A 13,192-nucleotide genomic window follows, 5' to 3' on the forward strand; every position below is an offset into this window, starting at 1 on the left:
TTTTCAGAGTAACAACTACATCACGATTGATAACGATGAGTCTATTGCTGAACACTTTAATGAATACTTCGTTAATGTGGGTAAAAATCTTGCCAGTAAGATTGACTCATCAACTACCGTATTTTCCGGACTATAAGTCGCACCGGAGTATAGTCGCACCAGCCACTTTATCCATTATAAAGAAAAACAAACCATAAATAAGTCGCACCGGAGTATAATCGCACCAGCCACTTTATCCATTATAAAGAAAATAAACCATAAATAAGGTCCACTGGACTATAAGTCCCATGGACATACAGGTATGTTAACATGAAAAGTTCAGATGATAATATTGTGACGGCTACCGTTTTCGGATGCATATTTCACCAGTCGCAACTTGTAATCTGCAGAGTATGATTTTCTTTTTGGTGGCATTTTTTCGGGCCTTCTCCGTTGTCTTGTTATGTTACCAGTAACGTTAAAATTTTTATTTTTCTATGGTAGTCGAAGTCGCAGGAACAGTTACACAAGCCTCGAGGCCACAGTCTCGTGAGCTGCATTTACCATACGGATATGTTTGTATTTTGGCGGACCACATTGTGAGCCGAACCATGCAGCGCCTACCTGCGCAGCTCATGACCACCCAGCGGTGTCGATCCAGCTCCTTCCAAGTGGAGACGCTAATCCTCCGCCGCGCTCAGTGCTCCCATGCAGCTCTCGAGCGTCAACTCTGCTCACACTGATATCCAAGGGTTGAAGCTGTCTTGTTATCCGTCCCGGAATAAACACCATGTTCGTCCTGCTTCAAACGCTTTTCACAATCATCGACGCCAGCTCCTTCCAAGTGCACACGGTCTAATCCTCCGCCGTTCGCTCACACCAATGCTCCCACGCAGCTCTCAGCGTCAACTTAAACACTCTGCTACATTGATATCCAAGGGTTGAAGCTGTTCTGTTCGCCAAGCCGCGAATAACAGCAAGCACCGAGTTCGTCAGCTTCACACGCTGTGGGTGAGGTGAGGAATACGCATCCAAAGTTCTGTTCTCTGATTGGTTATCGCGACCAGCGTGAACTATAGGATGGCCGTCATACTACAGTGCCCATGATGCATTGCATTTCCTTTTCCGGTGGCCATTTTAAAACATAGATCGACTCTGTCACGTAAAATTGTTTTGTTACAGTAAATTAATTGAGATCCTACCGGTATATTTTTCATTTATAAGTCGCACCGGAGTATAGGTCGCACCCCCGGACAAACATGTAAAAAAGTGCGACTTATAGTCCGGAAAATACGGTAATAACTTCTGGGTAAATAATTCAACGTTTAAAAATCTGTTTCAATGTTCATTGGTGGTACTCATGAAAGGGAAATACTTGATCTGGTTCATGGTTCAAAATAAGAAATCAACTGATTTTAATAATTTGGATATGGCTTTATTAAAAAAAGTATTGATTGTATAGTAAAACCGTTCAATTATATTTGCAATATGTCACAAAGTACTGGTAAATTTCCTTCTCAAATGAAAATAGCCAAAGTAATTCCTCTGTTTAAAACTGGTGACAAACACACATTTTCTAATTATAGACCTATACCCACTCCTGCCACAATTTCCAAAATTTTGGAAAAAATATTTGCTAAAAGATTAAATGATTATTTACTGAAGCATAACATCATTTGTGAAGAACAATATGGGTCAGAAGGTCTCGAACTACATCACATGCTTTGATGGACTTTGTGGAAAGTATAGCAACTGCAATTGATAATAAACAATACACAATAGGTGTTTTTTTTTGATTTACAGAAAGCGTTGACACAATTAAACCATGGAATACTATTAAGTAAACTGCAGAAATATGGAATCAGAGGTCTGGCATATGAATGGATAGCTAGTTATTTACAAGGCAGATTCAGTATGTTCAATTCAATAATACAAATTCTGAACTCAGGGATGGTCACATGTGGGTGTGCCGCAGGGCTCAGTGCTGGGTCCTTTGTTGTTTATAATCTATATAAATGATATAAGTTGGGTTCGAGTTCACTGGATATGTGTCCTTTTGCGGATGATACAACTGTGTTCTGTAGCGGTGAAAATCTTGAACAGCTTCTGGACATAGTGGAGAAAGAACTGGAAAAATTTAAGGTTTGGTTTGACGCTAATAAGTTGTCACTTCAACCTTGGGAAAACTAAATGTATTATATTTGGAAATAAACAGGCACCCAAATGTAAAAAAATTAACTATAAACAATAAGGAAATTGAGTTAGTAACAGAATAAATTTTAGGTGTTATAATTGATAATAACTTAGCTGGAAACCACATATAAATTATGTGAAATCAAAATTGTCAAAAACTATAGCCATTTTGTATAAAGCCAAAGACCTACTGCCGCAAGAAGGGTTACTTACTTTATATCATTCTCTGATGGTACCATATATGACATATTGTGTTGAGTCATGGGGAAAACACTTACAAATCAAATACCAATCCAATATTCCTTTTGCAAAAATGAGCCATACGAATCATCTGCAATAAACAATAGCGTGAACCAACTCATTCTCTATTTGTGTCTTTAAATTTATTAAAATTCATTGAGTTGGTCGATTACATTACAATTCAAACTTTATTTCGAGCGAAAACCAAGCCTTACCGGACATGTCCAGAGTCTGTTCCAATTGAGGGAATCCAGATATAGTTTAAGAGGTTGTGCATTTTTATGAAACCACCAGCAAGAACAAATGTAAAGGGTTTTTGTGTGTCTGTGGTTGGGGTGAGGAAATGGAACAAATGTTCAACAGAGGTTAGAATGAGTAGTACCTTAGTGAGATTTAAGAAACTACTCAAAAAGAACATTATGTCTAAGTATCATAAAGAAGCAAATATAATTTGATTTATATGGAATGTTCAATTTATAAGTGGGACTTATTGTATATTTGAATGTGTGGGTATGTATATGCGTATGTAGATATATAGATATGGGTAGGTGTATATGTATATAAGTGACTGTGTATATGTATGTATATATTTATGTTTGTAAAGTATATACGTATGTATATAGGTATATGTGGCACAGCCCAGAGCAGAGGGTCACCCCCAAGAGCCTGGTCTGCTTGAGGTTTCTTCCCTATAGGGAGTTTTTCCTCACCACAGTTGCCTAGTGCTTGCTCTGGGGGTTGGTAAGGTAGTCCTTACTGGCGTAAAGTGCACTGATTCGACTTTCTTATGATCTGGTACTATATAAATATAATTATAAGTGAATAGTGTATTGATGTGTATGTCTGCGTGTCGACATGTAGAGTGAATTTATATTTATGTAAATATGACTGATTAGAATTGTTGGACTTGTACTAGCAGGGGTGGGCGCTAATAAGCTTTGCTTCAGCCCACACCTTTCGGACTCACTAGTTTTGTCTGTGTTTGTTTGTGGAATTGTTCATTTTTTTCTATTTGAATATTTTGTGTGCCGAATTAAAAAAACTTGTCACTGTCACATCTTCATTCCACCACCAAGTCTCCTTGTCTTCCTTACGCTGTCCAGATGTCATACCAGTACCTTCCTAGCTGTCTAAATCCCCAATCTGCAGTACTTTTCCAGTTGTCCAAAACTGCTTCCCCTCAATGCGCGTCTCTCACCTGCTCATGGAATTTCACACAACAGTCTTCCCTCTTTCAGCTTCCTCCATCTTATTCTTTATTGAACTCTCGCTCTCCTCTTCTTCTTCACTTCTAAACTCACCCTACAAACCACTATCCTATGCTGTCTTGCTACACTCTCTTCTGCCACCACCTTACAGTCTTCAATTCCTTTCAGCTTGCACCTCCTAGACAGAATGTAGTCCACATGTTTGCACATTCCTCCACTCTTATGTCACCCTGTGCGCCTCCCTTTTCTAAAGTAGGTATTCACCACAGCCATTTTCCATCCTTTTTGCAAAATCAACTACCATCTGCCCTTCCACATTCCTGCCTTTGATACCATGTCTATACATTTACTTTCTCATCACCTCTGTTCCCTTCAACCAATATGACCATGAAATCCACTCCTATCACCACTCTTTCATGCTTGGGCACACTTTCCACCACCCTCATCTAACTCACTCCAGAGATCGCCTTTCTCCGTCGGCTCACAATTTACCTGTGAGGCATATGCACTATATATATTCGTCACCTCTTCAATTTCCAACTTCGTACTCATCACCCTGTCTGACACTCACTTAACCCTCCAACACACTCTTAACCTACTCCTCCTTTTAAAATGACCCCAACACTATTTCGCTCTTATCCACACCCTAATACAACAACTTGAACCCACTACCTAAGCTCCTGCTCTTACTTCCATTCCACTTGGTCTCTTGCACACACAGTATGTCCTACCTTTCTCTTCATCATGTCAGCCAGCTCTCTCCCTTTACCAGGCATATTGCCAACGTTCAAAGTCCCAACTCTCACTTCCATCCTTGTAGTTTTCCTCTTCTCCTGTTTCCTGTGGACACATTTTCTTCCTTCTCTTCTTCGCCCAGCAGTAACCCAATTTCCTCCAGCACCCTGTGGGCAACGGCACCGGTTTGGGAACGGCCACTCAGAATGTAGTAGCTGTTACACCCCATGTGGCTGAGTTGCCGCTGTAGATATTATTACTGATACTGTATTAGTAATGATATGATTATTGCTGTATTGAGAGAAATATGCAATCCTTTCCATCTTTCTCTGAGGAACATCGTTTTGAACATGTTCAGCAATTTTCTCATGCATTATTGACCATCATTAGATCCTCTACCCATCTTACTCCTTATAGACTCAGCCTTTTGTGAATGCTGTTTTTCTACCAGAACATGATTACCATCACCCTGTTCATCTGTTTGAAGTAACATCACTAACTTCTTTTCTTTTTGCATCTCATTAAGAGACCTAATATAAAATCACTAACTTCTTTTCTTTTTGCGTCTCATTAAGAGCCCTAAATTGCCTAAATCTCAACTTTCTGGAATGCGCAGCAGGACTGAATCACAAGACTGGATGTACCATATTTTCCAGAGTATAAATGCACTGAAGTATAATTTGCATCTTAATTTTTATTACTGGCATTTATTCTTTTACTATTAAAGTTTATTTTGTTTTGTGCTTTGATTCTTGGGAAAGATCTGTATAAATAGTCACTATAATTGCAATTATTAATAACAAATTTGTGAATTTTCGGTATACAATTTGCACTGGAGTACGAGTTGCAGGGCCTCCCAAACTAGTAACAAAAATGTGACTTATACTTCAGAAACAATTGGTTTTCCTGTTATTTACACAATAATGTAATGTTTGATGAATTTTTTGATCATATTAATTAGCAATTCTGAATAAGTATTGGATCATTCCATATCAAATCACCCAGAGGGTCCCAGGTCACCCTCTCAGATTGTCATGAAAGAACTCAGAGGTGCTCTTACACCAACCTAAGGAGAAATCCCAAATATTAGGTCTGTATCCCTAATAGTTTTGAAGATACAGTACCTTGAAGCCCTTTAATTAATACATTTTTTTTTTGCTTAACGAGCATTTTTGTCTGACATTCACCATTAATATCTCCATTCTTACTGTATTTACATAGTTGTAATTACCTTCTTAGACAAATTTTTCATGTAGATCTCAAAAATTTAATCAGATCAGCTGCACCAGATCTATTTTCCTTGTATAAGGTTCTGAAACTTCAGGATACCCCAAAATAATGTCTCATTAATGGCTTATAAACTCCCACAGTATGCCAGATGAAGCCCTCAGATTTTCCCCCTAATATCAGACTCAGACTCACTTTTATTGTCACTCGACCCTTACAGGCAGAATGAAATGCAGTTTCTCAGGTCTTGGTGTAGTTAACTGGGACAATTTTTTTTTTTACCTAATCTAACCTAATATGTGTGATACATTAAGATAAAATATGCACTATTGTGCACTAACCAAATATGATATCTAATAGTGGCTTCAGAATAATTCTTTAAAATGATTTGTTTTTGGCATGATGCTTCCTCAAGTGACAGCTCAAACCCTTACTGAAGTTATCATACTGTTTGTACACTGGAAAATACCTTCAGTTTTAACTTGATTACACAAGCTTGAGCATTACAGTGTTAAAGCACATCATTGCACAACTGTGGTTTGTGCTGTAGTTCAACAAAAAGATCAATTTTATGAGTGCTAATAATTTTGATACTGGCAGCTTTGATTTTTCTTAAATGTTGTTTTTGTCGGCAAAGAAAAATAATGTAAGCATCCAAAATAAACCTAGGATGTTAGAACGCTGTGTTGAAAATTCCTTGCTCTGTATATAAAAAAAAGCACTTGGGGAAATTTTGAAGACAATGTAATATTTGATAGGGGGCTAATAATTTTGTCCTCATTTGTATATCTTAATTCCACCATGTGGGCAGCCAATCACAACATTCATGCATTTTTATATATCTGAAAATGATCAGGAAAAACGTGTTGCTGAACTACCTTTGAAAGTTATGATTTTTTTCATAATAGCATCCTCGTATTACTGTAGCAAATAAATTTAAATACAAATAACAGATTATAGCTTCAGAACTACTACAAAGACTTATCTCGAGAAGTGAGGCATACATTTGTCTCATATTAATACAGAACACAATTTTGTGGCATTTAAATTGTGTGTGTGTGTGTGTGTGTGTGTTGTTTGGGTGGGAGGGTCAGTTCTGCACCAAGAAAGGTTTCCTGTTGTGAAATGTTTTTTTCCCTCACTTCTGGTTTTATTTTCCAATTGCATTAGATGTGAACTCACTCTAATGAGGTGAAGTCAGGTCTGGGAGCCTGCACTGGTGCCACACTTTGTCACATCAACCACACTATGGAACCGCCTTAGGTCGTGGATGGCAACCATCCAGACAATGATCTAATGATGGAGCTCAAATTAAATCAACCACAAAATTTTCCCTGCATAATCTAATCACCAGTGTTTCGTTAAATCACTGTCATTCCATTTGGAAAACATTTCTTCTTCTTTTTTGTCTTTCCACCATTTTGAAGCCAGGGCCAACATATTTGAAGAACTAAACTTTATCAGGATCTAGTCTGAACTTTAAAGAGAAATCTTGATAAAAGTCATAATTCTAAGAATTGCATCACGGATAGCAATGACTAAGGGTCCCTGGGTTTTTTCTGTCAGGCAACAGTGTGTGTTTGTCCGTCCATAAATGCATATGCATTCATTCAATTTTAAACCTGTTTATTCTAGTTAAGGGTTACGGGGACTGAAGCCTACCTCAGCTGCCATTGCATTAAGAGGTTGCGTACACCCTGGACAGGACACCAGTCTTATCACAGGGCCAACAAATCAAAAACAAACAAACAAACAAATACAACCCCAATTCCAATGAAGTTGGGGCGTTGTGTAAAATGTACATAAAAACAGAATACAATGATTTGCAAATCCTCTTCAACCTATATTCAATTGAATACACCATAAAGACAAGATATTAACGTTCAAATTGATAGACTTTTTGTGCAAATATTTGAAATAGATGCCTGCAACATGTTCCAAAAAAGCTGGGACCACAGATTTACTAGATAGGCAAAGACCTGTACAAAAGGGCTGCCCCGAGCAGAGTGCTCATCCACCCATCTTGAAAGGTTGAACCGCAGCATCTGTCAGTGGAAAATGCATGCTCTGCGCTTGTAATCCTTGATTCTCTGGCCAACTTTTCCGCTGTTATTTACATTTAAGACGTGAAAACCTGTGCTTAGGTCAATTCAGATATGTAGATTCAATTTATAAAGTCAGATTTATCAGAACTGTTGATCGTTTCTCCCTATCAGGCTGCGAATAGGAGCATAACGTGGAGCTCCTATCAACACAAAACTCATAACAGTCCTCTTTTTTTCTCTGTGCTGTGACAGCGAAGGATTACAACAAAATGATCCTGTGCTGGACTGCAGCCCCCAGCTGACTGCGCCCACAGCCTGCCAAGGAAGGGCAGTGGGGAACCCCCAACCACCCAGTGGCCATGCTCCCCGCTCGAGCACCAGACTGCTGAGATCCCCAAACCGATCGGCAACGCCATTCATGAGCTCCTCGTCACTGCGGACAGCCAGCTGCAGGTGACTGGTAATCATACTACAACCCCTGGCAAAAATTATGGAATCACCGGCCTCGGAGGATGTTCATTCAGTTGTTTAATTTTGTAGAAAAAAAGCAGATCACAGACATGACACAAAACTAAAGTCATTTCAAATGATAACTTTCTGGCTTTAAGAAACACTATAAGAAATCAGGAATAAAAATTGTGGCAGTCAGTAACGGTTACTTTTTTATACCAAGCAGAGGGAAAAAATATGGAATCACTCAATTCTGTGGAAAAAATTATGGAATCATGAAAACAAAAGAACGCTCCAACATATCACTAGTATTTTGTTGCACCACCTCTGGCTTTTATAACAGCTTGCAGTCTCGGAGGCATGGACTTAATGAGTGACAAACAGTACTCTTCATCAATCTGGCTCCAACTTTCTCTGATTGCTGTTGCCAGATCAGCTTCGCAGGTTGGAGCCTTGTCATGGACCATTTTCTTCAACTTCCACCAAAGATTTTCAATTGGATTAAGATCCGGACTATTTGCAGGCCATGACATTGACCCTATGTGTCTTTTTGCAAGGAATGTTTTCACAGTTTTTGCTCTATGGCAAGATGCATTATCATCTTGAAAAATGATTTCATCATCCCCCAAACATCCTTTCAATTGATGGGATAAGAAAAGTGTCCAAAATATCAACGTAAACTTGTGCATTTATTGATGATGTAATGACAGCCATCTCCCCAGTGCCTTTACCTGACATGCAGCCCCATGTCATCAATGACTGTGGAAATTTACATGTTCTCTTCAGGCAGTCATCTTTATAAATCTCATTGGAACGGCACCAAACAAAGTTCCAGCATCATCACCTTGCCCAATGCAGATTCGAGATTCATCACTGAATATGACTTTCATCCAGTCATCCACAGTCCACGATTGCTTTTCCTTAGCCCACTGTAACCTTGTTTTTTTCTGTTTAGGTGTTAATGATGGCTTTCGTTTAGCTTTTCTGTATGTAAATCCCATTTCCTTTAGGCAGTTTCTTACAGTTCGGTCACAGATGTTGACTCCAGTTTCCTCCCATTCGTTCCTCATTTGTTTTGTTGTGCATTTTCGACTTTTGAGACATATTGCTTTAAGTTTTCTGTCTTGATGCTTTGATGTCTTCCTTGGTCTACCAGTATGTTTGCCTTTAACAACCTTCCCATGTTGTTCGTATTTGGTCCAGAGTTTAGACACAGCTGACTGTGAACAACCAACATCTTTTTCTTGCATAGAGTGCACTGGTGGAGGTGCGTCAGGCAGCAATGCCCAGCAGGTATTCCAACAGCCTGTATCTTCAACATTGCATGATGATTTACTCTCTTTAAGAGTTTGATAATCCTCTCCTTTGTTTCAATTGACATCTCTCGTGTTGGAGCCATGATTCATGTCAGTCCACTTGGTGCAACAGCTCTCCAAGGTGTGATCACTCCTTTTTAGATGCAGACTAACGAGCAGATCTGATTTGATGCAGGTGTTAGTTTTGGGGATGAAAATTTACAGGGTGATTCCATAATATATTCCTCAGAATTGAGTGAGTCCATATTTTTTTCCCTCTGCTTGGTCTAAAAAAGTAACCGTTACTGACTGCCACAATTATTTTTCCTGATTTCTTATAGTGTTTCTTAAAGCCAGAAAGTTGCCATTTGAAATGACTTTAGTTTTGTGTCATGTCTGTGATCTGCTTTTTTCTACAAAATTAAACAACTGAATGAACATCCTCCAAGGCCGGTGATTCCATAATTATTGCCAGGGGTTGTAGTCTTCCCACTTGCTTTGGGTCCTACTTTATAATAGTTTTGTTTTGTAAGTCTGTCTTTTTTTTTCAATTTCTCCTTGAAGGATCTCATCAATTTCTTTTATTTCTTGTTTAAAAAAAAAAAAAAAAACTGACATTACCAGTTTGTTTGTGTTCTTCCTCAAGACGTTTGAGATTTTCTGTTTTATTTTGTATGCAGTCATTTTGGCACTTTTTTTTTTTTTTTTTTGGCACGCTGTCAAAGCCAATAAGCTTTCCTCTCAAAACTTTTAATGCATCCCACAGTATGGTTGGATCCACGTCTCCTGTATCATTTTCTTCAATGTATCTTTTGATTTCTTCTTTGATATGCTTTATACTGTCACTGTTCAGAATACTCAAATTGAGTCTCCATGCAGTTTTAATTTTCCTATTGTTAAGGTTAATTTTGAGATGAATCATGCTGTGGTCAGAGACATCTGCCACATTAATCTGACATTCTGTTACACTGTAAACTTCTTCAGAGTTAATCAGCTTTCCCCATATATCTACCAGCCCCACTTCCTATATCATTGTATTTATTACTTTAGTCATACTGTACTTGCAGTTTTTAACACTCGTATCCATATTATGATTCAAGACTACATTAAAATCTCCTCCACAAAGTAAAAGGCCTTCAGTTGCCTCAGCTACAATATTAAAAACATCTTTCTTACTTTCCGGGGGTGCATACATGTTAACCAAACTAACCAGTTTATTTTCTAGTTTTAATTTAAGTAACATATCTACGCTCTTTGTCTGTTAATTCTTTATAACATTCAAATTGTACCAAATTTGCAATTAGAATAGCTACTCCCCTTTTTTGGCTGTGTTTATAAGAGCTATAAAATGTGTTTCTGCAGCCAAATCTTTTAAGTTTTTCATGTTCTTGTGATGGCAGATGGGTCTCCTGCAAAAAAAACTACTTGGGGGTTTTTCCTTTTTTAAGCTTTTTTAAGACAAAAAAACAAAAGTCTAACTTCCACTCTGGGGTAGGTCTTTCTCTTCCTAAGTCCCGTTGGCAGGTTGAGGAGTATGTCTCTTTCAGGAGGGCTCCTCTTTGGAGGTGAGACACGTCATTTCACACATCCAAAAGTCCAACGTTATCCAACAGCATTGAGTGAAGTCAATACAAAACAATATAACTTTTCAATTAAACCTCCTTTGGTATCTCCTCATGTCTATGTTAATATATGATTTTGTCTCCTAAATAGCTTATTTTACGTGTTCCGGTTCCAAATGACAAATTATCCAGATACTTCTCATTTGGCATAACTCCTCTTCACTCCTCGTCCAGTCACGCTCGAGTGTATTGCCATGTTGGTGCCCGGGATATACGCTCCATCTCCCTGCCCATGTCTGCTGGGTTAGAGTTTGGTAATGGCATGGAGTATCCTCTTCGCCTCATCTCCAAAGCTGCTTTACGAGCGGTGCCGTAAGTACGCACTCCCGTTTCCCACTGAGTGCGTATTTTGTCAAATGGTGTTTGAAACCGGACACCTTTCTCCTTCAGAGCCCTTTTGATGCTAGCATATTCCTTGTGCTTCTTCACCACTTTTTTGGTGTAGTTGTGGTCAAAGGATAGGTGCTGTCCATCATACATGACTTTACCGGCCCATGTCTTCTTCAGTATGCTTTCTTTTGTGGTATATTCTTGAAAGTTTATTATTATTGACCTGAGTGGAGTGTTTGGACCCAGTTTTTGTGCCAGTGCTCGGTGGGCTAGCTGTATGTATAGGGTGGCATCCTAAGCAGTCAAAGTGTTGCTTTTAACAGCTTGTCCATGAAAAGTAGGATCAAACCCTCTCTGTCCCCTCTGGAACCCCAAAAGAGGTGGATATTATTTCTTCTGGATCTCCCCTCCAGATCCGTTAGTTCACTTTGTACAGCCTTGTGGTTTTCCATTACTTTAACTAAAGCCTCTTTCATGGCTATGTTCAAAGTTTCAGTTTCAGCTAACCGTGCTTCAGCCTCAATTAGCTTGTTTTCAAGTGTGTTGATTTTCTCAGAGTTGGCAGATATATTTTGATAGATTTCCCTTTTTATTCCTTTCAACTCAGATGTCACGTCTTCTTTGATTTCTTCCTTCAGTCTTTGGAGTACCTGTTTGTTCTCGTTACAAAATTCATGTAGTTCAGTCTAGATAGCTTGTAGCACTAAGCTAACATTCGCCTCGTGGTGTTGTTGATCGTCCATTTTCCGTTCTTCTTGTTGCTTTTTGCATTTCGCTTGACTTCCAGTCTTTTTACCCCTGTATACCCCAATGTAATCTGTAAAATTGGCCTATTTTGTCTTGAATTTGGGAATTTTTTCTCATTTGCTGTCAGATGTTCTTACTATGCATCCATGTTGGTTGCTTGCTAACCCGGAAGTCCAATAATGTCTGTTTTTAATGCAGTGCCGCCTGACGGATCGAAGGTCACGGGCATTCAATGTTGGTTTTTGGCCTTTCCGCTTACATGCAGAAAGTTCTCCAGATTCTCTGAATCTTATGATTATATTATGGACTGTAGATGATGGAATCCCTAAATTCCTTGTAATTGAACATTGAGAAACATTGTGCTTAAGCTGTTGGACTATTTTTTCACGCAGTTGTTCACAAAGTGGTGATCCTGACCCCACATTTGTTTGTGAATGACTGAGCCTTTTGGGGGTGCTCCTTTTATACCCAATCATGGCACTCACCTGTTTCCAATTAACCTGTTCACCTGTGGAATGTTCCAAACTGGTGTTCTTTGAGCATTCATCAACTTTCCCAGTCTTTTGTTGCCCCTGTCCCACTTTTTTTGAAATATGTTGCAGGAATCCATTTCAAAATGAGCAAATATTTGCACACAAAAAAAAAAGTCTATCAGTTTGAACATTAAATATCTTGTCTTTGTGGTGTATTCAACTGAATATAGGTTGAAGAGAATTTGGAAATCATTGTATTCTGTTTTTATTTACATTTCACACAACGTCCCAACTTCAATGGAATTGGGGTTGTAAATTAGCAATGCAAAATCAGAAAGGTTGAGACACTCCTGACAGAAAAATACAAAAGGGCTTTATTCAAAATTGGCAACATACCAACGTGTTTCAACTATGCAGTTTTGTTTCTAAATGGAGTACCTCAACATTTGTCTTTTTCATTGCTAACCCAGAGGCCTTTTATGAAGAGCATACTGTGTTTTCACCGCAAAAGAGATTTTAAAGTTCTGCTACAGGCCTATAAATCTGTTCGACTGGCACCTCCCTACCTAGCTGACCTAATTAAACCCTATGTACCAGCCCGTGCTTTGCGTTCTCAGGGTGCAGGACTACTTGTGTCCCTAGGGTGAA

General features: G+C 38.8%; 1 protein-coding gene across 2 annotated transcripts in view; it reads right to left on the reverse strand.

The window, feature by feature from the left end:
* LOC117508264 (von Willebrand factor A domain-containing protein 5A-like) overlaps positions 1-13,192 on the reverse strand; it is a 142,250-nt gene that overhangs the window by 111,871 nt on the left and 17,187 nt on the right. The window lies entirely within an intron of this gene.

The sequence above is a fragment of the Thalassophryne amazonica genome, chromosome 4 (assembly GCF_902500255.1).
Source record: "Thalassophryne amazonica chromosome 4, fThaAma1.1, whole genome shotgun sequence".
Taxonomy (NCBI): Eukaryota; Metazoa; Chordata; class Actinopteri; order Batrachoidiformes; family Batrachoididae; genus Thalassophryne; species Thalassophryne amazonica.